Source organism: Papio anubis, chromosome 9 (assembly GCF_008728515.1).
Source record: "Papio anubis isolate 15944 chromosome 9, Panubis1.0, whole genome shotgun sequence".
Lineage (NCBI taxonomy): Eukaryota > Metazoa > Chordata > Mammalia > Primates > Cercopithecidae > Papio > Papio anubis.
The window spans coordinates 91898587-91925198 of NC_044984.1; the positions used below are offsets into that span (position 1 = coordinate 91898587).

The 26612-nt window shown below is 35.6% G+C and overlaps 1 long non-coding RNA gene across 13 annotated transcripts in view; it reads left to right on the forward strand.

Moving 5' to 3' along the window:
* The window catches only part of LOC103875997, a 101437-nt gene that overhangs the window by 31413 nt on the left and 43412 nt on the right, over positions 1-26612 (forward strand). For 12 of the 13 annotated variants that reach the window (XR_635025.4, XR_004176170.1, XR_002515803.2 and 9 more), the window contains 2 exons: positions 121-307; positions 1362-1489. This is a non-coding gene — a long non-coding RNA (uncharacterized LOC103875997). The remainder of the gene's footprint in view (positions 1-120; positions 308-1361; positions 1490-26612) is intronic. The other variant, XR_002515802.2, reaches the window with a different exon arrangement.

Here is a 26612-nt window from a genome sequence, read left to right on the forward strand (position 1 = left end):
TTAAAATATAAAATGCTAGCACATTCACAGTAATATAGAAACCTTAGTATTTTTTTTAGATTTTTGCTTTCTGCTGACCAGTCAAAAATTCTTACTTTTTTTCTTATTCTGAACTTTCAGACTGGCTGAAACCACAACGGTTGTTTGCAATCTGCACTCTAACTTTGGATCACCTAGTTAATACTCTGACTCTGATTATTACCAAAGACAATATTCTTTAAAAAATATTCTCTATAAGAAGGATGCTCCTGCATTATTAATAACATCACAGGGAAAATGCAACATTTTGGATGTCACATCTGATAAGGTGAGATTTTATCATGTCTCATAAGATGTGATTTCATATGATTGTACTTATGACTATCCCAGCCCCATGAAAGTTTTCATTTATCCATTCGGTGTAGAAATCTATAATATAAAGCTTCATATACAGTTATTTAAACTGTGACCTAAAAGCCAGGCTATTGAATATATTTTGTTTATGTGTAAGTCACATTATTTTTACTGTTTTTTTCTATCCTTTGCATCTTAGAAAAATATGACTCAGTACACCATACAGCATATTTAAATTAAAATATAAATTTTGTACATCATTATTCTTATGTGGGGGGGGGAGGCTGGGAAAGGCATGCTATTCTGTAACCTTGGACAAAATTTGACTTTTGATGTGTGAATTCTTAAATGTGCACAAACCAAAGACAATGGCATACATACTTTGACACGTTCTGAAGTTAAAAGAGGACATGAGGATTGTATGATAAGTGGCAGCCTTGTGTCTACTATTGTAATAATATAATGTCTGCATGAGAAGAAAAAAAGTACAAATAACAATGGCGAGATGATGGAGAAGCTGACCATAAGTAAAATTCCAGGTACCTGTTGATGCAATATGAGGATACTAAAATATCTAGCCCTCTATGTATGCTGTATATCCTGTAATCCATCAGAATGGAGGCACTGTCTTCAAGTCCAAAAATATCAGTGTGTTCAACACTGCTACCCTGTATGCTATATTAAAATCTCTCATAATATGTAAAATATATATTATCCATGTCTGAGCAATGTGATATAGCCATTCTCTCTTTGGGTTAAGCATATCTTATGATTTTCCTAAAATGTCGCAAAGATAAGCATCTACTAGATAATTTGTGATTTGTAAATATCATGACTGTCTGAGGGGAAGTGGCAATTAATGGAAGCATAATTATCTTCAATGTGAAGAAGGTCTGGGATGCTGACTTTAGGGAACACAGTGTCTTTGGCTCCTTAGCATTTTCTTGATTTGCTTTGTTGTCGTCCTTCTGGTTCTTTCTGGATCCATCTCTCTTTTGTTTCCATTTGAATCCTCTATTGTATTCCAGTTGGCAGTTAAAGAACAGAAACACAGCAATAAGACTGAGTGGCTACATTTTCCCAGTGCCACCAACTGGGAGTTAAGCTGACTAACATTTTGAAAGCCCAGCCCATTTCATTCACAGCAGGATGGCAGGTAAAAGCATTTCTGTATTAAAGTACACACTTTGTTTCTTCAGGTTCTTGGTCTAATTTCTCTTGTTTGCCAGTTGGGGGGAGAAATGAAAGTAGGTTGGGGATGAAATGCCTGGGGTATTTAATCAAATGCCCAGCAACTCCTGATTATAGGATGCAAAAATTTCACTTTCGAGGATTAATTATGGTGGATTTTTTTCAACCCAAATGGGTGTACCCTTCTCTCCAGCATGTTATGGGGCTACTTTCTACTACTGCCAAAATAGAATGTAGTAGAAGAATTCCAAGTAATTTTAATAATAACTCCTGGGTTATTAAAAATTAAATATCTGGGGTAAAAAAAAAACCCATTAAATGTACATGTTCGTGAAGTACCTCAAAACATTTTGTTTTACAAAATTTTACATGTCATTATTTGCTCCTACTAGAACAAGAAATTGAGAATGGGTTTCACAGTGTTCTATTAATTTGATTACTGTGTCCTAAGTGGTAAGTATAAACCTCCTTATGTATTTTCTGAAGCTCACTTAATCAAGCAAATATTAAAAAGCACATTATCATATTACTATGCTGATCCTTGACCTTTTGGCTTGTCACTGTCTTGTGCTGGATGTCTTTTTCTCATGTGCATGCAGATGAAGCTTGGGGACAGAAAGAGTGAGGAAAAGCATTAGCCCTGCTCCCTGAATAGTAATGGGCTGTGGAATTGTCTTTTGGGAGGGGATTTCCCCTGGGAACAGTGAAATTGGGATGAATATTATCAGTTTGCATTGACATTGAATGCATTTTTAAGGAAGCTTAGATCACTTTATAAGAGTCATCTTGGATGGGTGAATGCAATACACAGTTGCAGTAGGAAGACTAAAGTTCTGAGATGGGTCAGATGACAGTGATAATATCATAACTCATTTTATGAATGAATCAAAAAGTTCCTCAGCTAGTGCCCACATACTCATATATTGAAATAAATTTTACAAAGCCTCTTCTTTCCCTGGAGTCTGCACATGCGCCATCTTACCATGGAATATAAACCTGCTTTGCCTGGTTTTATATTCTATGACCATCCTGTAGATATTTCTTATCAGATTAGATCAACAGTTAACAGAGAGTACAGTGGAAAAGTAAAATAACATTTTCAAAGTTTTAGCAAGAAAAATATGAATAATTAAATATGAATGCATGTGCATGTTATGACTGTACCTAGGATCTTTTCAAGGGCTTGAGGTCCCTCTGTCTCAGTACTTAGACGAATTCTGTAGCCAGTTTGGCCTCAACCTGACAAAGATTTTCTATTTATAAATGTCCTTTGGGTCCATGAGGAATTTTGGACACTCATTTATTTTCTAAAGAGAGGTTCAAAATCAATAAGTTCAAAATATTTCAAAGTTGCCATGCACTTCTCTGTTTAAGTATAGCAGCACTGCCATGGATATAACCAAAATCATTCAGACGCTGAACAGGGCAACTCCATGGCACTCTGGTACACTAAATTACCCTCTCATTGTCTAATAACATGAGGCCTTTACATTTGTTTAGTGCTTTCTGGTTTTCAAAACCCTTTCCCAAGATAGTCATGAATGAGGATAAAATTTAGAGAGGTAGGGCACAAGAATGATTTGTTTTTTTTTTTGCATTTCTTTTTCTAACTTGTTAAATGAAAAATGCTAGAGAATAAAATGTGTTTTGTTTTTTAATCAAAGAAACACATACAATGTGAATTAGAGCATAATTGTCATGGTGAGGAGAAGGGAAAGGAGGCAGTCACCCTTCAGTTACTGTGGTTTGTAGGGGTCCACTATGCTATGTTAATAAGTTTACAGCTCAAAAGAAGGCTGTACCATTTCTCTCTAATGTGACATAAAGTTAACAGACCCCTTGAACAGATATGTCTTTAAATATGAAGATCAGTGATCCATGGTTCAGGTCAAATACCTGCTCACACATACTTACTGAGCATACTAGTCCAAATTTTTCAATGAAGTAATAATACAAATAGAGGAGGGGAGAGAACAAGGACTCCTTGGGTCTAGGGGTGTTTCCCCAAGCAAGTTTCAAGCAAAAAATTTTTAATTGGAAGCTTTGTGATTTAGCTTAGAAATTCACTCTATTCTGTTATGATTATTTTACTATTTTTAGAAGTTTTAATAATAAGGGGCTTTGGCTTCCTTGCTACGGGAATCTAGAATATTGATGTATGTATGAATGTGGGTAATATGATGAAAATATTACCACTTAAGTTTGATGCAAAAATGTGGTGGTTGAACCAGAATTGGACCGGTTCGCATTCCTGCTCTACCACTTATTAGCTGTATAAACAGTGTCTAAACCCGCTTCTTCACCTACAAAATGAGGAAAGTAAAGGAAAGTAATCATACCCATCCCCAGAGTGGTTGTAAAGATTAAACAGGATAATGAATATAAAGCCTATGTTAAGAGGTTGATGAGTCTTAGCAATGATCTTTAATATTGTTGTTATTTATTGCCTGTCTTTGCATGTATATACATATCCTCTATATACGGTTTTTCTGTATTCATTATGATTCAAAAAATGTTGCCTAAAATTACCTAATAAAAATATTAAAGAAAATTGTGTCAGGCGATCGTGGTAACTACAGAAACTGGGAAAAACGTGAAAAGGCAATACCTTCCGTCAGCATTACCAGCCTTTCTTGAGAAGGTACACTCTCTCCTTATTTGCTCTGTCTGTTTTTCTCTACTGCTAAGACCTCCTTTCAATAAGGACCTGAAATTCATCCACACAAAGATCTAGATGATTGAGAACATTTGAGGTGCTGCCCTTGTGAAGGTCACTAACCTCTTACTAAGGGTCAGATACTAAGTTGACGAGGTTTCAGGCATCGGTAGCAGCTGGAGACATTTGTTTGACAGTGTGATCTACCCCTTGCCTTCAGGAGCTCTCCTCAGAGTGGTAATGGTTAAGTGGGCCAACAGGTAAGGTTAGTTCTGCTGCTGAAGGTGCCTGCTGGGGCTCTCTATGGGGTTTGTCTGACATCCTCAAAGGCTACCTCTGTCTCTAAGCCTAGGGCCATTTAGGAATGTCTGTCAGCTTTTTCAATTTTTTTTTTTTCTTTTCTCCCATTTATATCTGTGGGTTTTATATCTAGTTATACCTTAAACACAACTGTAATCCTTTGAACCTTTTTTCCTAATATTCTTTATTTTTGGATACACATCAATTGTTTTTTTTTCTATCCACATCCCATCCATATTCTCATTCTTGGCTGTCCATTGTATTTCTTTCAGAGATCTGTATTCATAATTTAAAGTGTTTCACATATCTGACTATTTTTCTGAGACAGTCTCCTGAAATACTCTTTTTTAAAATGTAACTTGTTTCACCTGTATTTTCTGTACTCATATTTTGGGATTTGAATGATTGCGTTCAAGTTTAAGGTATGCCTTCACTAGGAATGTATGCTTAGAAAACCATTTAATTTCTCAGCTGAGTTTATCAGAGGTAGAAATAGAAGACTCTGCCCATAGTATTGTAAAAATCAAATCAGATCAAAGTATTTTGTAAACTCTAAAATGATGTAGAGGTTTTTATGTTTTCTTCTTTTTCTTTTCTTTTTTTTTTTTTGAGACAGAGTCTCACTCTATTGCCCAGCACAGTCTTGGCTTACTGCAGCTTCCACCTCCCACGTTCAAGCAACTCTCCTTCCTCAGCCTCCCGAGTAGCTGGGATTACAGGTGTACAACACCACTCCTGGCTAATTTTTGTATTTTTGTAGAGACAAGATTTCACCATGTTGGCCAGGCTGGTTTTGAACTCCTGACCTTGGTGATCTGCCTGCCGTGGCCTCCCAAAGTGTTGGAATTACAGGCGTGAGTCATCATGCCCGGCCTATGTCTTCTTTTTACTTATTACAGCTAGCCCCTCATGCATGTTTTTAAAAAGATGGGCATGAAGAGACACATCATGTTTAATAATTTGTGGAAGAAGTGATAGGATGATCTCTCTTTTGACATTTTTCCCCATTACCTGAAAGAACTATTCTGTGCATTCCTATGATATGGCTGTCAATTGCCTTCTCCCAGCATTATATAATTCAGCACAGAGAGGAGAATTTTCTCAGATGTAAATGTAAGAGAAGAAACTTCTGCTGGTAAACAGAAGCAGCCTGTCCCACTGCTTTGGGTCACATCCACAAACTGTTTCTCAAAGGGTTCAGATCCTTTTTGAGAACATCAGTCATGGATTCATGAGCATCAGTCCATGATTCATGGACTGAAATCAGGAGGCACGAGTGCTTCAGGATCCTCTACACAAATGAGGGATGATACAAGTTAATATTTATCGAGGAGATACTATGCATAAGACACTTCAAATAATAATGACTGCTGACTTGAGGTTTTTGCTAGACACTGCATAGGCACTGAACTACAGATTTTATCCAAGTTATTTGATCCTTAAACCACTCAGTGATACTGGGATTATTACATCCACTTAACAGTTGAGGAAACTGAGGGTCGTCTGACACCAAAGCCAATATTTATTGGATTTTCCCCCAGGATCCTAAGATGCAGATATTATGATGTTCATTTTGCAGCTAGAGCCGTTGGGACACAGAGTGTTTTAGTAACTTGTCCACATAGCTCTATGTGGAAGAGCTGCAATCCCAATCAGGTCGGCCTGACCCTAAACACTCCACTGCACTAACTTGCTGAATATTTCTAATCTTGGGAAGAATCTTTCTTTTAGTTTTCTTTTAATTAACAATCACCTATGGGTTGACACTTTCATAAGATAGAATACAATTGAATTACTAGAAAAATAAAATTAAAACCCAGACATACAAAACAGAAACTCAATTTTCTATTATTAGATTCAACAAACATAAAATTGCTCTGCCACTTTGCTGTAGGTGTTTCTAAATGATTGCTCACAATGTCTGTGCCTATTTTGTGGTGGACCAGTAACAAAATTGCTGGACTCAGCAGCCAGCCACAGACGAGACTTTGAGAAGCACTTGTCTAGGACTGTGGAATATGACCTAGCTGAAGATAAGTCGATTTCCTTATTCATTAGCAGAAGTCTTGTAGGCATGGATTTAATTTCAATATTTACCAGTAAGGCCTTGGATAATACCCAGGTAGGAAATAGACTAAAACACAGTTAAACGTTAAAAGTCATTGCCCCTACTTTTTGTGCTTTTTTATCTAGGGAAAGTTAAATGGAATGTCTTAACAATATACCCACAGGAATTAAATTAATTTTGTGTGGAATACGTATTTGAAGGCCTACTGTCTTGTAACCTACATAACTGAGAAATGTAGACCATTGTAAATTAGCTTATTTGATAAAAAAGGTATACTACTATATTGCAGGTATATTACTTTTTCTCCAGAGGACAGACTCACTGTTGTGTTGATTAATTAACATTCTCACCCACTGTATCCAAGTAGGTTACAGAAATTAAAACGTGCAGGATGACAAAGCCAGAAAAGCAAACATTTCTGGTTAGTTCCCACAGTGACACTATGGAAATGCTTGTCACCTGCCTCTCCTTGCTGGGCAGAGCAAGTTAGCTCAGCATTGGTCCCCTTTTCAGCATTTGTCAAAGCAGATCTTAGAATGGCCATGAAAAATAGCTGGTTAGTGTCATTCAGGGGAGAACAGGGACTATAGCAGGTACCTGTCTCTACCCCTTGAGAAATATCCACAGAAAATAGATGGGAGAACAAGTCTTAATAAATAGACGATGCAAAAGTTGTTATTTTTGTGCTTATTTGGCAATATTATGTGCCAGACTTCAAGACAAAACATAGTTTATCTTGTTTCCTGGCCCACGCCCTCAAAGCACGTTACTGCTGTTAGGAATGCCGCACTAAGTCAGTATTAGTAGGAGTTACGATTAGCAATGATTGGACTTTAACTTCAAGGAAGAGGTACTAGATTAGAAGATCTCTTTGGACCAATCATTGCGTTATATGTGTTGTAGTCATGTCAATGTAGGACTTTTTCTGCAATCAGTGAGGTAAAAATAACGGCAGAAAGTAGAAAGAATCCTTGTTTGTCCTATAATGGAGCCTTTCTTGGCCATTAAATTGGTGACCTTAGTGTTCTGAAGTTCAACTGAAACTCCTTCATTCTTGTTCTTAAGCAATGCTTTGTCTTGGTGTAAAATCTATTATTTAAATGTAATGTAACAATTCATGCACTGATTATTCATTTATGGAGTGCACACTTATGTACCAGGTCCTGTGGGAGATTGCTAGATCTTGGAGATAAAACTCTGAATACTTGATTTTGCCCTCAAGAAGTTTCCACCTTGGTTGTGGAGGCACACAGAGGCAGAGATTGAAAATATTGTAGCATCTGCTGTAATAAATGACTTTTTTTTGAGACAATCTCATTCTGCCACCAGGCTGCAGTACAGTGGTGCAATTACAGCTCACTGCAGTCTCCACCTTCTGAGCTCAAGCAATCCTCCCACTTCAGCCTCCCGAGTAGCTCAGACAACAAGCACGTACCACTATGCCTGACTAATTTTTCTTTGATTTTTAATAGAGACGAGGTCTCACTAAGTGCCTAGATTGGTTTCAAACTTCTGGGCTCAAACGATCCACCCATCTGAGCCTCCCACAGTGCTGGGATTCCAGGCGTGAGCTGCTGTGGAGGCTCTATGAATGCAGAACTGACAAGCTCTGGCTGTCAAGTCAGGAAGTGCTTCACAAAATAGTTGACATCTAGCCTAGATAAGGAAAAATAAATAAGAGTTCTAAATGTAGTAATGGTAAACACTTATATTGATATTTTTGTAAGAGTTCTAAATGTAGTAATGATAAACACTTATATTGATATTTTTGTACAATGTGACCTCCTTGGGCTCTTTTTATTCATGACCTATGTTCTTGGGAGTCTTAGTCTCCCGATAGAGCACCTGTTTTCATGGAATCTTTTCATGTTGTTTCTCTGCTTCTCCGTGTCATGTTCCTTGTGTCTGGGCAATAGCTAAAAGTTAGTGTGGCTAAAAGCAAATTTTGTTTATGCTTTCCATATCTCTCCACTGCCTGTCTTTACCATATTGATTGCCAGCAGCTTCCTTCTAGTTTCAAAAACTTAGCATCTGGTGATTATTTTTATTTCCTTCTCCTATAACAAAATTCATCAGGAGTTAACAGGCTCTCAACTTTTAAATAGGACTTTAGCCTTGCCTGCCAGGATCTGCAATAAAAGGCACACCTAAATAGTATTTAATTTTTTTAAATGACAGGTTATACTGACTCAATTTTAGCTGCATGAACTTTGACCACATGGAGACTTTTGTTTGAAAAAATTAAAATGGGTAAATTATAGGGAGATTAGAGAATTTTAAAAACACTCCCTTTCTATTATTGTGTATTTTTCTAAAATTCCAGGAAAAGAAAAGGTGGGATGCTTCTAAAAAAAAATAAGCACTTTGAGGACTAATGACTGTAACCATGCACTGCTAACTGGCAAACCAGACGAAGTCCACAGAGAAAAAAGATAATGGTTAAGAATGGGAAAAATTCCCCAAGTGAGCCAAATAGGCCTCCTCATGATGTGTGGCTGCAGATTAGACGTTGGTGAATCCACCCAAACTTGGAGTCATTAATAAATGCCAATGCTACAGTAAATGTCAGCTAAAGTGTGAAGGGAGCAAATCCCTGCATGCCTCAAGAAAGTGGAAAAAGTTCATCTCAGATCTTATTTTTGTAGAGACACACTTTCTATTCCCATCTAGAATATTGCAGTTCAGACATGGATAATGACTAATGCATCTTAAGATGCTCACAGTCACTGCTTGATAAATATACGTCACTATTCATTTATTAAGAAAGATCAATTAAAACATTTTTTTCTTTTTTTCTGAGACAGCATCTCGTTGTGTCACCCAGGCTGGAGAGCAATGGTGCCATTTCATCTCACTGCAACCTCTGCCTCCCGGATTCAAGCGATTCTCAGTCATGTGCCACCATGCCCTGCTAATTTTTGTATTTTTAGTAGAGATGGGTTTTCACTATGTTAGCCAGGCGGTCTCGAACTCCTAGCCTCAAGTGATGGCTCACTCCTGTAACCCTGGCACTCTGGGAGGCCAAGACAGGCAGATCACTTGAGGTCAAGAGTTGGAGACCAGCCTGGCCAACATGAAAAACCCCTATTTCTACTGAAAATACAAAAATTAGCCAGGCCTGGTAGCACACACCTATAGTCCCAGATACTTGGGAGGCTGAGGCAGGAAAATCACTTGAACCTGGGAGGCAGAGGTTGCAGAGAGGAGAGAGTGCTTCAGTGTACTTCAACCTGGGTGACAGAGTAAGACTTCATTAAAAAAAAAAAAAAAAAGAAAAAGAATGCACAGATGCACAAATTTTAATGAATAGGTTTAATCTAAATCTTAAATACTAGGTTTCCTAAAATGCGTTTCTTATTTTATGTCAGTATTTTCATCATAATATTACAATATTGTCTTAAAAGCATTCTCAGCTCAGTGATCTTCACGTGTAAAGAGTATGATACCATAAAACCTTACCTTTTACTTTTCGGCTTTTGTATTACCAGTAAAGAGGGATTCTGAGAATTGTATTTATTTTTGTGAACATGAAGAAAAAAGGAGTTCCTAGAAAAGTTAGATTTGCCTAAAGGGATCACTTACATTTATTTTAAATATTTGTTTTCACTATACCTTGGCTATTCTAATGCATATGGTTTCAGACTTCAGTTTGTTTTATAACAAGGATATGAGGATAGGGAAAATGAGTGATTTCTCCTTGTGCATTGCTCTACTGAGTTCTAGCCTTTGGACACATAGAAAATGACTGTTGGACTTTCTCTGTCTGATTAGAGAAGGAAATAGTAAAAGAAGTAATATAAAAAGGATTATCTTCCTGGAAACCTTGGTCATCCCTGTTAGAGAGTCTCTCACTTTAATCTTCATGTTATGTTCCCTTTTATTTCACTTTGCTAGTCATGGCTTATGAAAGATTTTAATTGAAAAATATTTGATTCTTATTTTCTCTCTGGGATTTATACTTTGAAATAAGTGAAATTTAGTGTCTGGCATGCAACTTATTCAGAAGTGACTAAAGCAAAATCAATATAATGGTTTTTCTTAAGGTACTTGCAAGAGCAATTAGAAAAATATTAGTAGTTAACTCAGTATGCTTACAGAATCACAAATGAGCATCAAAACAGTTCTGATTTAAGAATGTCTGGGTAATCAATGATGAATGCCAGTCTCGTCAAATGAGTGGCTGCTTGAAAAGAATTTGGGTTTTGACAAAACTTTAAGCAAAAATTGACAGCAGCATAGGGCTCTGTTTAGATCTCTGGCATGGTAGTGCACTGGCAGATGCTTGGTTCTGACAACAAATACTGAACAGGTTGACAGTGAAAACTGAGTAACATTTGTCTTCTGCAGTAATGAATTCTCACTGTGAATCACAAGTGGTTTCTTTCATGTAAACCATAAATGTAAATGGTGGCAAGGCCATGTATTACATGTTTTACTAGCTTCAGTCATTCTTATCCATTAACTCACAAAATGTATTTATCTGCTATTGCATATTAATAATAGTGTGGATGGTACACAGGTGGCTTCTGTTTTACTAAGATCACTTTTATTTTTCCACAGCTTTCAATATAATCCAAATACGATTTTATAATTGAGTTTAACTTTTGATATAACTGCCATGACAGAGTGCTTAAAATGAATTTAAGATGTCAACTTATAAAATTCTTGTTACAAAAAAAAATTCAGAATTTCAATTTGTACATTTTCAGATGGGATGGAAAGAAAGTATGGCCAGATCTTAATACCTGAAAACCAGTTTATTATCTTATACATTGCCAAGAGGATAAATATGCAATAAATGTAATACATGCATGTGTGAACATTTAAAATATTTATTGACTTCTGTATAAATGAGGTCAATTAATTATTCTAAAAACCCATATATTTTAATAAAAGTAGTCATTATTGTAAGTACACGTAATGATACATTACACTTTTAATATGTAAACCAGATAGGTAGATTGAAAAATAGAAACATTCGTGACCACATTAGATTTTCTATTATAGTACAATTAAAAGGCGTTTATTAGCTATCAAGCTATCTTTTTAACTGTCCAAATTTATAACATAATTAAAATTTTATAGAATGGCTCAAAACCCTACTTCTTTTATGACTGATTTATCTAATTCATAAAACTAATCTGTATTTAACATGAGAGACATATCGAAATCAAAATAATGGTGAGCTGCTTTTCCTATGTGAAATTCCATAATTATTTTTCAGCAATTAATATACTTATCAAAAATATTAGTCAATATGAACTGATAAACTCTTATATTCCAGGCACTGTGCTAGGCTCAAAGATAGAGATGAATGAGATAAATTATCTGTCTTTTAGGACATTGTCAAGTTGGGATAAGAGGAAAAATCAATAAATTGCCAGACAAAGTAAAGAAAATTTAGTGTCAGTAAATCCCTATGCGGTAAATGGGAAACGTGTCATCTAAAAAAGATGACATTTAAGCTGATTGCTGAAGCATGCAGATTGAAGACATTAGGGGAATCTTTTTTGGTTTTTGTTTTTGTTTTTGTTTTGATATGTAGTCTTGCTCTGTCACCCAGGGTGGAGTGCAATAGCACAATCTCTGCTCACCGCAACCTCTGCCTCCTGTGTTCAAGCCATTCTCCTGCCTCAGCCTTCTGAGTAGCTGGGATTACAGGCATGCACCACCACTCCCAGCTAATTTTTGTATTTTTAGTAGAGACGGGGTTTAACTATGTTGGCCAGGCTGGTCTTGAACTCCTGACCTCATGATCCGCCCACCTCAGCCTCCCAAAGTGCTGGGATTACAGGCGTGAGCCACTGCGCCCAGCCAGATGAATCGTTCTAAGCAGAGAAAATAACACCTGCAAAAGTATGCCATAGTTATGTTGGGAATTTCAATATGGTGGAGCTCTGAGTGTACATGTATGTGAGGAAAAGGAGGTAAACAAGGAGTTAGAAAAACGTAATGAGACCAGGTGGTGATGAACTTTGAATATAAAGCAAAGAAATCTGGATTTTTAATCCTGTAGGTAATAGCTGACCAAGGTATATGATTACATGTCTGCTTTTTTTTTTTTTTTTTTGAGACGGAGTCTCGCTGTGTCGCCCAGGCTGGAGTGCAGTGGAGTGCAGTGGCGCGATCTCGGCTCACTGCAAGCTCCGCCTCCCGGGTTCACGCCATTCTCCCGCCTCAGCCTCCGAGTAGCTGGGACTACAGGCGCCCGCCACCTCGCCCGGCTAGTTTTTTGTATTTTTTAGTAGAGACGGGGTTTCACCATGTTAGCCAGGATGGTCTCGATTTCCTGACCTCGTGATCCACCCGCCTCGGCCTCCCAAAGTGCTGGGATTACAGGCTTGAGCCACCGCGCCCGGCCACATGTCTGCTTTTTAAACAGCCTTATGATTTGAAATGCTGTGTTGTTATTTTTTTTAAAAAAAAAGATGGCTAACTCTACCAACCATAGACAAATATACATACTGGCATGGGCAGAAAGAAGAGAGGAACTGTTAGAAAGATTTTATTATTTTCCAGCCCCCAAAATAATGAGGTGATTTTAGGTATAGTAATGAGAATGAGGAAGACAGGCTAGATTCAATAAACATTTTTGAGTTAATATCCACAGATGTTAGTGACCAGTTGATGAGATGGAGCAGAGAGAGTGAGAAGTTAATGACTGCAGTGAATGTTCTGGTTGAAAGTACCACAATGGATGGTAGTGCCACTATGACTTATACCAGAAGTAGGCCAATTTAATAGGGCTAGAGAGGGCGATAAATATTGTTTAAAATGCCTCTAAGAAATCCTGGTGGAGATCTCCAGAGGTTAGTAATATTAACATGGAACTCAAAAGGCTGTGACTGTTTCATTCTCATTTTGTATGTCTTGAGATAGACGAGTGTTGAATGTAGGAGGTAGTATTTGTGAGGCTGTAGAACTTCTTTTTTCTCAACATCTAACCTGGGAGAATGAATGAAAGCATGGAAGAACATTGCAGCTGGGCACTTGGCAAGCCAGCTCACATTAAAAGGAGGTATAGAATGGAAGAGCCTGTCAAAGGAGACAAAATGAAGCAAGTGACACTCAGACCAGAGTGGCCCTATGGAAACAAAGGCAAAAATGGTTTTGAGCAGAAGAAACTCAGTGGTATCAAATTTCACAAAGTTGCCAAATAGCATAAAGACAGGTTGGAGTAGTATCAGACTTTTGTTGGAAAAAAATGTTTATGATTGCCTCAGAAAGAGTGAATTAGTGGGAATGTAAGTTATAATGGATGGATTAATGAATATGACTTGAGGAAGTTCAGAGGCAGCAATGGTAAGAAGGGAAATAAGATATTATTATGATCAAAGGAAGGCTTTCAAGAAAGTGAGAGAGTTGAGCACATTAGAAGGAAAAGATGTTTATAATGAAAGAAAAGAAGAGAAACACTAATGAAGCAACTCCTTGGGGAGGTGGAAAAGAGTGCAAGCTAGTGCTGTGGAGAGAAAAATGTATACCTCCCTCCTCCAAGACTGGAGGAAAGAAGCTAAGCATGATTGTCAACTGGTAAAATGAGATTTCCTCTTCCTGGGGTCTTTTATTCTTTCGGAAGGAGGAGACAAAGTGGTCAGCTGAGAGTGGACAGAAGGAGAATGTAGAGATTTGTAATAGCTGGTTTGAAGACTAGGACAGGGAACTGAGCAGATGCAAGTGAAGGAATTTCTGAGAAGCAGTGAGATGCCAAGTTAAGACTGGAAACCATCCCCTTATAATGGCATCAGTCTGCCCAGGGTGTAACTTTTTTTTTTTTTTTAGCATCATTGAGTAACTTCAGAGCAGTAGAGGAAATCCATTGATTAATTTACGCAGAGTAGGAGATTAATCCAGGAATTTAACAGAAGGACAGGAGGCCAAAATACAAATGTCTGAAAGTAGTAATGTAGTAGGGTGGAAACTAGACAGTCAAGAATTACAATATTGCTTCTGCTTTTTACTGTAATCTTGGAGGTTTAGGCAGAAAGGCTTAATTTATTCTGAGGCAGCTTTAAAGGAAGACAAATATTTAGACAGAATTCAGCTTCCCTTTTTACTAGATTCATCATTGTGGAAGACAGCATAAATGGAGGAAACCTAGACTCACTGGCTTAATTTTCTTGAGTTTTTATAGTAAAATGAGTTCTCAGAAAATTTGTCCTTTGACTAGGATTTTAACCAGGAGACCGTTGTTACTTTGCTTCAACAGCTGTCTGTGTTACTGCTTTCATTCTCCCCTGCATTCTAGTTAGAATGGAATAATAAAAGATTGACCTCTGGAAAGGGAGCATTATCAATTTATTTATAAAGATTTCACCATAGGCATACAGCTGATACTTGAGTTCCTCTGATCTATTGATGTCTTAAGTCAAACCTTTAATTTAATGTTATTGAAATCTGTTGAAGTCTGCCTTCAAGTATAAAAAGCTTTTTCATTAATTTGTTGTATGGGATATGGCGTAGTGGACTATATACTGAACTTGCAGGCCAGGTTCTGCCCTCAGCCACTTAAAAGTCCAAATACGTCACTTTATATTTTAGGGCCTCAATGTAATTAGCATAAAAATAACCTCTTTCCTCTGAGGATGAGACAAAGAGCCTGCCTCATAGGAGAAATCACCTTATAATAAAATTCCCTTAGATGGACAACTGAGTTCTACATTCTCTCCTTCTCTCTCTTTCCCCCTCTCTCTCCCTCCCCTGACCCTTCTCCTCCCCTCTCATGCTGAATAAAGTCAGAATATTCTGGAGACAAACACAAGTAAGATCAAACATTACCTCCTTGTCCCTCACTCCAGTCCCCAGTACAGGACTCCTAGATTGATGGAGGTGCACCTCTGTTTTCCTAGTGCAAATGTAACTCATTCAATTATACAGCCAGTCAACAAATATATATTGAATGTCTGTTGTGTGATAGGTGTTTTTTCGGGTGATGGTGACATCAGGAACCCAATTCTCTGTAATACTACTTTTATTTCACTGTGTTAAAATTTTATGCTCATTTTTATGACTTCCCCACTAGACTATAGCTACGTGGGGAAAGAATTGTGCCTTATTTCCTTAGATCTCAATGGTCTAGCACAATGTTTGACACATAGAGGGTGGTCAATAAAAGACTGCTGGATAAGTTGATTATTAGCTAATAGATTAATATACATGTACACTCATTTGTACTCTGAGATTTATAAGAGAGGAAGTATTTATGGAAGACATAGTAAGTATCTGCTATGTTTAATTCAAAGAAATACATTTAATTAACTTGATTTGTTCTGTGACCTTAGAAATGAAGCAAATTAGGATTTTAGAAAAAGTTACAGTTAAATTTCTCTGAGAAGCATTTTCTGAGGTGCCAACAACAGATAAAGGCACAGAAAAATCCTATTCGTAAAAACCAGAGGGTCAGGTTAAGCCGACAGAGAAAATAAGATCTTTGGTTTTCATTGTTAGATCTAATAAGTGATTTCCATGAGTCACTTATTTATTTTGTAATTGAGCAAGTAATAAAATGAATTTAGCATCCACAGCTTTGTTACAAATGAAGATGGACCATTATGTGCTCTTAATTAATTTAATTAATTCAAAAGTAAATTTTCATGATAGTTTAAAAAATTGGTACAGTGTATGTTCATAATGCTATTATTCAAAGAGGTGATTATCCAGTTCCTCACAGTAGAATCTTAGTTATTCTATTTGAAAGGAATATTTTCACCAAATTGCCAAATTCTTCAATTCATTGATCAAAGTTGCCGTAATCTTTGATCACCTGGGGCGTTACTTCCTGAAGCCCAGTAGGTGAAACAAACATTTGTCTTGCATGTTCACTCTATGTGACATCCACCAAAATAGTCAAAAATTTAAAACAATTCAATTAGTCACTAGTCTATTTTGACCCATTCCCACCAATCAGCTAGATAGGCTGAATGTTATTTTCCAGTCACTTTTTTTTTTTTTTTAAGTTGAACTGAGCAGTTGATTTGTCATTGTGGAAACACAATTTATTCACATGGAGTCCATAATTGGGATCTTGTTTCTCCTCTCTGGAATCTTTTTATTGTTTTTTATTTCATCAATTTCTGTAGCCATAGTTACGAAAATCCAAAATTTGACTTACATTTTGAAGTTGAAATTTGTGTTATTATTTTTGTTTGAGACTGGAGCAGAGGAGGGAAATTACCTCAGGGAAAATGTTTGTTTAGTGAGCAATTATAATAAACTCTCTGGGAAATTGTACTTTTTTTTTTTTTTTTTTTTTTTGAGATGAAGTCTCGCTCTGTCACCCAGGCTGGAGTGCACTGGCACAATCTCTGCTCACTGCAACCTCTGTCTCCCAGGTTCAGGCAATTCTCCTGCCTCAGCCTCCCAAGTAGCTGGGACTACAGGCATATGCCACTACATGCTGCTGATTTTTGTATTTTTAGTAGACATGGGGTTTCACCATGTTGGCCAGGTTGGTCTTGAACTCCTGACTGCAAGTGATCCACCTGCCTTGGCCTCCCAAAGTGTGTGAGTCACCATGGCCTGTACTTCTCTTTATTAGAGCAAATACAAATTACTCCAGAGGGTTTCTCTTTAGAAATTTCTTGTCATTTTTTCCTTTCATGTTATCTTTCAATTTTCTAAAAAGAAATGCATGAGATAGTGAAAGGAATATAGGGTTTGAATTCTGAAGTATCTAATTTTGAATCCTGGCCCTGGAATTTGCTTTTCATGTGACCCACAGCAAGTTATTAATCTTACTATGCCTCAGTTGCTGCATGTAGGAAATGGTAAGTACTATTTTGAAGAGTAAATGAAATAACTAATTGCAGCAGGATTAAAAGTGGAATGATTGACCTACAGAGGTGTTTACTTTGTGGTTGAAACTATGGGGTATGACAGTGGCAAAATGACTGTGTCCATTAAGTCTCATAGGCTAACTAGGGCCGTTACTTTATAGCCCCTTTTATACATACACCTTCATGTATATACCTGTTGGTATAGTTTTAGCTATTGGAAACACGCAATCTAAACCAACAAGACAATCTTCAATAGTTATAAAGCCCTATATGGTTTTTGTATTTTAAAAATTAGTTTCATGAATAGAGAATGGAAGGGCTCTGACTTGTCAAAAATACAAATAAGCAAAGATCCAGCAGCTTTACTGGACTGATTTATTCCTATACTCGTTTCTAAATATTTATTTATTGAGTTGAGTGCCTACTATGTGCTCGATGTTGAAGATGGAGAGAGTCAACAAAACAGACCAGAACTTCTGCCTTCATAGAGCTTCTCTTCTAGTGTTAACCTATAAATTTAACTCTAAATAAATCTGATGAAGCTGTTGTGTGAGAGAGAGAGAGACAGAGAAAGAGAGAGAGAGAGAGAAAGAGGGAATTAGCTCTTATATTACCCATATAGACGCAGTTTCCAACTACAGTAAATTAGAACTGTAATGAGTTTTATTTTTATTTTGAACACACCCATATTCTTATGTTTATTTTTGGTGATGTAAATCAAAAGGGGTATGGATAAATTGGAGTGTCTGGGGAGCATAACACCGTGAATTTTTCTGAAAACCATGTGCTATGGTAAATGGTGTGCTATGGGAAGTGGGTGAAGGAACTAGATAGGTTATGTCCAGAAAAGAACAGGGTCAGGAGAAATGATCGCTGACCTTGAGCAGTGAAGAGCTGATTCAAAGGAAAGGCAACAGGTGGAGTTTACATTTTTGCACTGTAGGTCTGGAACCAAAGAGTGGTAGTTTTTTATGATGTAGATGTTAGCTCAAGACAGAACTTTCCAATTAGAAGGGTTATTCTTAAATAAGAGGTTGTCAAGGAGCAAGAGGTCACCAGCTTTCTCTTTCCAGAAGGTAACTCAGCAGTAACTGGAAGTACAGGGGCAAGAGTCAAGTCTGGGTAAGAGATTAGAAAAGTGTGCTTTGGATTCTATGACTCTGAAACACCATTCTTGCTCTGTCATTAATTACTGCAATAATTCATAGCCCAGGAAAGCTCAGAGACAACATATTTTCAGATGACAATATCCCTATGGGTTTCTGACCTTTAAGGTTTCTTAGAATTTTGCAACTCCATAATTATGTCTGTACCTGGAAAATTCTGTAGGAAAAGACAATGAAGCTTTTCTTACTTGTCAACCATCTTCAAGAAATGTTTTCCGAGCGTATGGATTTCACTTTTGTTTTCCAAAATAGTGATTGGAGATTTGCCTGTTTAAATCCCCCCAATTTTTGGCCAGGATTGAAAATGACAGGTTATTCTAATGCCCAAATATTAATTTCTATGCCAATGTATATTTCATTGGCCAATCTTCTGTAAATTTTCTGGATTTCAATTAGTTTGTCCTGAACTGTTGACAAGCAAAATTTATCTAACAATTCATTGCATTAAATGCCTGTTCATTCTTGGAAAGTATATTGATTTTTTTTTTCTTAGCAAAGTGACAAATACCATTTTCATGACAATAATAGAGATTGATTACATTTTATGGAACACAGAGTAAGAGCTGATCTTAGTGAGACAACCTTGGGGCTTATAAAAGTGAAAAAATCATTTGAATTAATAATGAAGTTAATGAATTCATCTGTTGCTAATGAAATAGAAGTATTTAGAGAAAAATGAAAAGTTCTGCTGCTACACAAACGCTGTCAAGAATTAAGACCAATTTCAGTACTTCCGAGGTGCTGGTTTTGTGAAACCATTTTTTTTGTATGTGTGAAACCTTTTAAAAAGTTAATACTCATTGTTTTCAAAGCTAAAGCTATGATATTGATCTCTGGCTTACCTAAGCATGCTTTGTGATAGTAATTATATTGAAATACATTTTTCAATTAACTTAGGACAAAAGTAAATCATGATCAATGAAAACTAAATTTGAACTATTAAGAAGTCTATGGGGAGCAGTCTATGTTTCTGATATGATTTATGCTCTAAAATTTCACTAGTTTCCTTTTCACTCTTAACTTTTTATAGTTAGGCCTAAACTAAACCAAATGTTCATATGCTTTATTATTCTTCCTTGCTTCTCAGTATCACTTTCCTTATAACCTAAAAAGCATTATTAAAAATAAAAGAACAAAAAATCTGCACATCTATTATAATCTGAATGTACGTTTTTAGAGAATAGAAATAAGAAACAGAGATGTTGAAGTAAGTTGTGGCAGACCTGGAAGACAATGCATGTCTAAAGTACAGAATTACTTTCTCTGAAAAATCTTTAAAACAGGAAAACCATTTCATGTCTGTTCAGGGACCTTGCCAATTTCTTCATCTTTCATCCCCATCGCCTTAGCATTGCACCAAACATAGTATCAAGCACGTAGTAGGAGCTCAATAATAATTGTTAAGTGAATAAATATGTTTTCCCAATGGGGAAAAGCAATAAAAATCATCATAGCAATCAATGTTTGTTGAGTTACTAATTTGTGCCATAGAACTTATGTATTTTATCTCTAATATTTATAATTTTTACATTGTTACAGGGTGATAAGTCCCGGGGTGGGGTAAGAAGAAAATAATGAGCATTAATGAAGCTGAATAATATTTCAATAGCTTCTGAAAATATATGTTTATGTATTTGGTATGGTTATGAAGAAAAATGGCCATGCCTGAGGATTTGAGAAACATCAGAGAATTTACCGTGGATATTTTAAATCTATGATTGTCCTGGATCTAGTAATATGCTACTATTTTAAAATATTTTCCAATTGTTTCACATGTATATGCTTTGTCTCTTCTATAAACTCTTTGTTGGTAATTTTTTCTTTTTGGTCTTTCCTAGATGCTATCTGTATCATCTAACTACAACTTTGTGTTCAAAGAGTTTCTAAAAATCATAGGTCATTCTTATGATGAATCTTCAGTTTTTAGAGAACTATGATACAGAAACTATGTCAACAATAGTTGACTATTTCTTTTTATCATATATCTTAAGAAATCCTTTATCATTTTTTCCTTTTATTGGAATTGTAAGTTTACATTATGGAAAGAATAGTTTTGCTCAAGAAACTAATGTTTGCTCATATTCTCACAGTTTGTAAAACATGACTTTGAAAGTAACTTAAATAAAACAACAGGTGTAGGGTGTGCTAATTGCCATCACATTTTATAAAACCCTGCAGTAAATAGCTTAGTCATCATTTCCTAGCTGAATAGACTTGGCAAAGCTGTTCATTTCCCTATAACATACACAGCCAGCAAGGGATACATGTATATCAGTGGTGCTATTAAATATTTGAAAACTTGATTCAATGCATATTAAATATACATTTATAATGTATACATTTATAATTTACTTTTTCCTTCATATTTCTTACCATTAGGAGTGAAGGTAGATTAGAACACATTGCTGAAAAATGCACAGGTAAACCCTAAAAATACATAGATCTACCTAATTATATAGAGAAATTCATGATGAAGTTATGTTCTTTCTATGGTATTTAAAAGTTCAAAGAACTTTTCTGACTCAAAAGATTTATGTTAGTTTTGTGTTAATTATTTTAGAAATTGCTATATAGGCTATAGAAAAAATCCATCTTTATATTATATAAAATTAGTAATTTAAAGAGCATCTATTGGGCATCATTTTGAAAGTGAATTGCTGTAAAATTACTTCCTGCATATTACAAGCTACAATATTCTATGGGAAGTAAATACCTAACATTTACAATATTCTGTGGGAAGTAAATACCTAATAGTATTATTATGAGTGGTATAGTCTTATGAAAGGTATCTAACGAATGATCAAGTATCATAATTACATAATTTAGCCTATAAGTTCTAGTAATATGTGTATGTATCTATTTCAGACTCTACTCTTCAAAGATTAGATATCATAAAGTCTCCTCTTATCAGATGGAAAGATTGATAGATGAATAAAAATGGAAAGTTTTTGTAACATAAGTCAATACATACATCATTCACTTTCCTGAATGATTTTTAAAGACTGTAATTTCACTTAATTTTGAGAATGAATCAAGCAGAAAGGAAGCCAGCTTCTCCTTCACACCATCTTCAAGTGACACTGTTTTCTCAAGTTATTTAAAATCTTTGGCAAGCATTTAATATATTATAAGTTAAAATTTTAAATTTATTAAGTTACAGAAGAGTTGTACTCATTGTTAAAAAAATCTGAGTGATACAGACATGTAAATTAAAAGGGGGAAAGCCTTATCTTCACTTCTTTTTCCATTCTCTAGACCTGCTAGTTAAGGTTTTTCTTTAAAGAAAGAAAAATATACATATATACACATAGAAACACCGCTTTTATCATTAAAAATTAGATTACTCTATATGTATTTTTCTATAATTTGCTTGTTCAAATCAATTATTTATCTTGAGCATTATCCCACAATAACAGGTTTTTCAGAATCTGAGATCATAACTGCATAGTTTTCCATAGTACACATGCACTTTGATGTAACTTTGCCTTTGCTGATGTTCTTGTAAATTGTCTCACACTTTTTTCTGTAAATTAATAACTATACGAACATCTGTGTGTGTGTCTCTGTGTGTGTTTGTGTGATCCTTCTATTTATCATCATGGACTTCTGTAGTTACTTTTCTAAGCTAGACTATAGTCATTTTTTATCATTAAGGAGTATGTGCATTACAATTTTTCTTATGTATTACCAGTGGTCCCTTGAAATGATGTATCAATTTGAACTCCCATAAATAAGTATCAATTGTCCTCTTCCCAGGACCTTCACCAGCACTGAATATTACTTAGTCTCTTAATTTTTGACAAATATTTCAGTATTTATGGATGATTTATTAATTTTTCTAATAATTATCCAAACTTATTTTTATTTCTCTGAATGGTTAGAATTGAGTAAGACCTTCTGAAAATGGGTACTTGAAGTAGAGTTACCAGAGATAAAGTAGAGCACTTTTTAAAAGTTTTTTAAAAAGATAATAGAAATATTTTATTGAAATTAGTTCAACTTCAGTCATTCTTAAAAAATAAATTAGAATACTGATACAATCATGGCTCACTGCATTCTCAAACTCTGGGCTCAAGGATCTTCCTGCCTCAGCCTCCAGAGTAGCTGAGACTACAGGCACCTGCTACCATGTCCAGCTAATTAAAAAAAAAAAAAAAAATAGTTGTTTTCGTAGAGATGAGGTCTCACTATATTGCCCAGGCTGGTCTTGAACTCCTGGCCTCAATCTATTGTCCTGCCATGGCATCCCAGAGTGTTGGGATTACAGGCATGAGCTACTGCACCCAGCCAAATCTCACCTCTTCAATGAAGAATTCTATATCTTTATCCCTCAGTGGTCATCCTCTGCATCGTACATCTTCATCACACATTTGGTACTTAGGGTTTAGTATTGTTACTTATGGCTCATGTGTAATTCTTCTTTTTGTCTCTGACAGTCCCTTACACATAATGAATACTGTAAAAATGTGTTGGTTGGTTGAGTGAGTGATCACATAATTAGACTATGAAGGAGCAGGTCAGAGTCTGTATATCAATCCTAGGAAATCACTTCTTGACATTTGGTGGCTTGTTCTACTCCAGGGAGATTTCATTGCTAGCTATTCAAATTGGATATTGCTTGTTTTGGTGACTACAGCAAAAGCTAATGCTTACCATTTGTTCAAGTTTATTAATTGCATATTTGAATCAGTCTATATCAAGTGCTTGACAAATTGTATCCATATCAAAGTTAGAGTTTTATAATTTTATTTGAAATCTAATGTTATACAATCATTCAATTTTTTCCCCAGTAGGTCTAGGTTCCCAAAGGCCTAGCTTGCTTAGCTCTTTTAAAGTAGTTCAGCTTTCTTAAAAGAAAATTGTTTAGATGTTCAGAATCAGTTCTTATCAGTAGCTACAACATAACTTTTTGGTGAGATCATTAAATACAACATTTCTCACAGGCACAGAATCCTAAGTGCCTGTGCTATCTTCTTACTATAGTTATAGAACCAAATTATATAATTTGGTTTAGCTTTGAGTGTAATGTGGCAATGTGCTCATAAAAGTTGAAATATACTTCATGCTACTAAAAGTGATAATTTTCTGAGAATGGAAAACAGGACTAGCATATATTTACCAATGTTATTCAAGATTGTCGAGAAAAGCATTATTCATTTGGAAAAAATAATTGATCATGAAGTAGGAACATTGCAAATACTGTTTCAAGGAATAGGAAATTTTGCAGTATCTACTTCTCTTATTTTGAAAGTCAAGCGCTTAGTAAAGTCACCTTGGAAAAATGGATGTGATTTATTAATTTATTGTTTGTCTGGACTGAAAATGTCTTGACGAATAAAAAGATATCCATCAGACATATATATGTCTTTCTCTTAAAGTTAACAATTTAGTACAATAGTGGAATGTCTTTGGCCATCCTGGTCTCCTGTAGGTTTGGCTGTGGAGGAGCAGGTGCGAGCTTCCAAACTGTCTTTACAAGTGTCGCAGTGGGGCTTCCCTGCCATGCCTCTGCAGGAGACAGCTCATCTGTTTAATCCTTATGTTTTAGTCAACCTTTCTTATTATGCAGACAGGGCTCTGAGCCTCAGCTGGATTTTTGACTCTCTCAATGAATTGATGGGGCTCTTTGATCTTAACTGTGTATTGCATCTGTTTCATCCTTCCTCTTAATGCAGTCCTCCATACTCTTATTTTAGTGGGTGCTCCTAAAATAAATTAATAATTATACAAACAAAAATTGCCATTATAAAACCTAGGCACAAATTCCACTTTTCATCTTGGCCTTTTTTTTTTTTTTTGGCATGATAAACTTTCTTGAAAAATCCCCCAAACAATTTTTAATTCTGTTGCTTTATAAGGGACTGACCAGACTTAAGAGTATTTAATTAGGTTCCTATGAGTGTGTATGTGTTTTGTAGAGTCAGGTTTGCATAAAAAATGGGAACTGCCAATCTTTACAATTTAGTCAGTTTTATGATAGCATAATATCTGTTTGATAGACCATATTGTAGCAAAAGGCATACAACCTACGTAGAAAAATCTACCATGGAAACATAAGGATCCTGCTGGGCAGTGTTCCTCTGTTTGATAGGAGTGAGAAAGTCTGAGTTGCAGAGAAAATCAGTTAGAATCAGAACAAATCCATATGGAGAATCCATTCTAGGTCATAGGGTGCTAAAATATAATCTTTCTTGAAACAAATTTTTAAAATGAAATGTGTACATTCTTATGTGAGGTGGGAGTGAAGGAATATTGAGGAAACAGTGAAGGGATATTGTTTGCTTACCCACCCGAAATCATTTAGAGTTATGATTAATTGAGCCAGAAAGTAGCTGTTTTTATCTGAGTGACCTTTGATATTCTAATCTGGTATTTTGGAGATTTGTATTAATTATTTTTAACTCTCTATGGATCTTCATTTATCTTTAAGTATACGATAATCTTGTGATGATAATGCAATGTCAAACTGTCAGAACAATTTCAGTTGAGCAAAAAACTGATGTTTTCTAAGAGCCAAAAGCCCTTGAGAGAGTTATGAAAAAGTCTCTCTCCAAGAGGAGGAATATTGTGATAATGACCTTTTAGTTTATTAAACATTTACTTTATCCCAACATACATATGTATGGATGTATGTATAATATACTAATAACCATTTATGAAATACCAGAATACACTTTTTCCTTAGTTACACTGAGACATAAAATAAATATGTAAAGAAGTTGATTTCTAATCATAACTCTATAATATTGCTGTTTTAAAAACATTCAGATAACTTTCTTCCATTCAAAAGTATCTCTCAAGCCCCCGCATAGTACTCAATCCTGAACTAGGGAGATTTTCATCACTATTTTTGTACTTCCCATATGGAATCTGAGAATAACTGTGCAGGAAGGAAATGTGAAAGGTTACTCAATACTTCTTTAGGCAGAGCCTTTCTGAAACCCCCTGAAGATCATTTTACCCCCCAACATTCAGTTTGTCTATCTTGCCACAAACTGAGATGTGACTTTATTTATTTATTTTCCCAGTTAACACTTCAGTTTGAAAGAAAGTATCTAGAAACCAGCCAAGGAAACATAGTTGGTTTCAGTGAGCATTTGATTTAGGTTTCTTAATTTTATTTGTTTTAGTTTCTTATCTCACATACTTGATGGCTGTGTTTCTTCTATTAAAGTGAAATGAAAACGTCTACACTCTTAGTCTATGATGATTTTGTGCTACTTGAACTTGTGAAAGTTATGATCTGGCCTCTTTTGCATAAAGTGGATCAACACACACCATTTTATTTCCATGCTTTCTTGTGATTTATAAGTCCCTAAAAGTTCCAACTTTGTTAAAACATGTCAATTTGCTCCATTGATATAACTCCCAGGTAAGTGCATGTTACTATATGAGAATTCATGTAAAAGATGCTAAGTTGCTCCGTGCACACTTCCTTGTATTCATCAATTCTGACCTATATTCATTCTTAACTTGCTTTCTTATTACATCCTAATAGTAACTGGGTGAGTAAATTTACCTCCATGATTCTTCCTAAATGTGAAAAGTGATCCTCTTACACTACTCTTCAGAAACACTAGGAGAGAAAACACATAGGCTGTGTGGGTTGGGACATGGTTTCTAGCTATGAACTGCCATTAAATGCCCTTATGCTCTCTGATCATGTCTTTTGCTTTATGGTCACATGTGGCCTCACTTCTTGACCATCTCCTATACCTATAAAATTTCAGAGACTCAACCTTGGGTTCCAGAAACTGCCCAAGGCTGTGTTACTTTTAAACTCAGAAATTTGAACAACCCATTAGTGGGTCATGAAATCAACTTAGTAGATCATAACCTAGGTTAAAAAAGTAATAAAAAGATGAGAAATATGAATGCATTTCATGTTAGTAAGGGTATTATTTCATGAATATATTTTATCAAATATATTTCAAGTGTGTGTGCACTACTTGGTTGTATGGTAAATATTTTCTTAACATAGATTTCAGTCAAAAAAGCCTGAAAAACAGAACATTGAGTGAGATCATATAGCCTCTAATAAGCTTTTGTGTGGATTATTGGGTTTAGAATTTAGAGGATTATTTTACCATATCCAAATTTGATTATTTTTTTCATGAGTTATC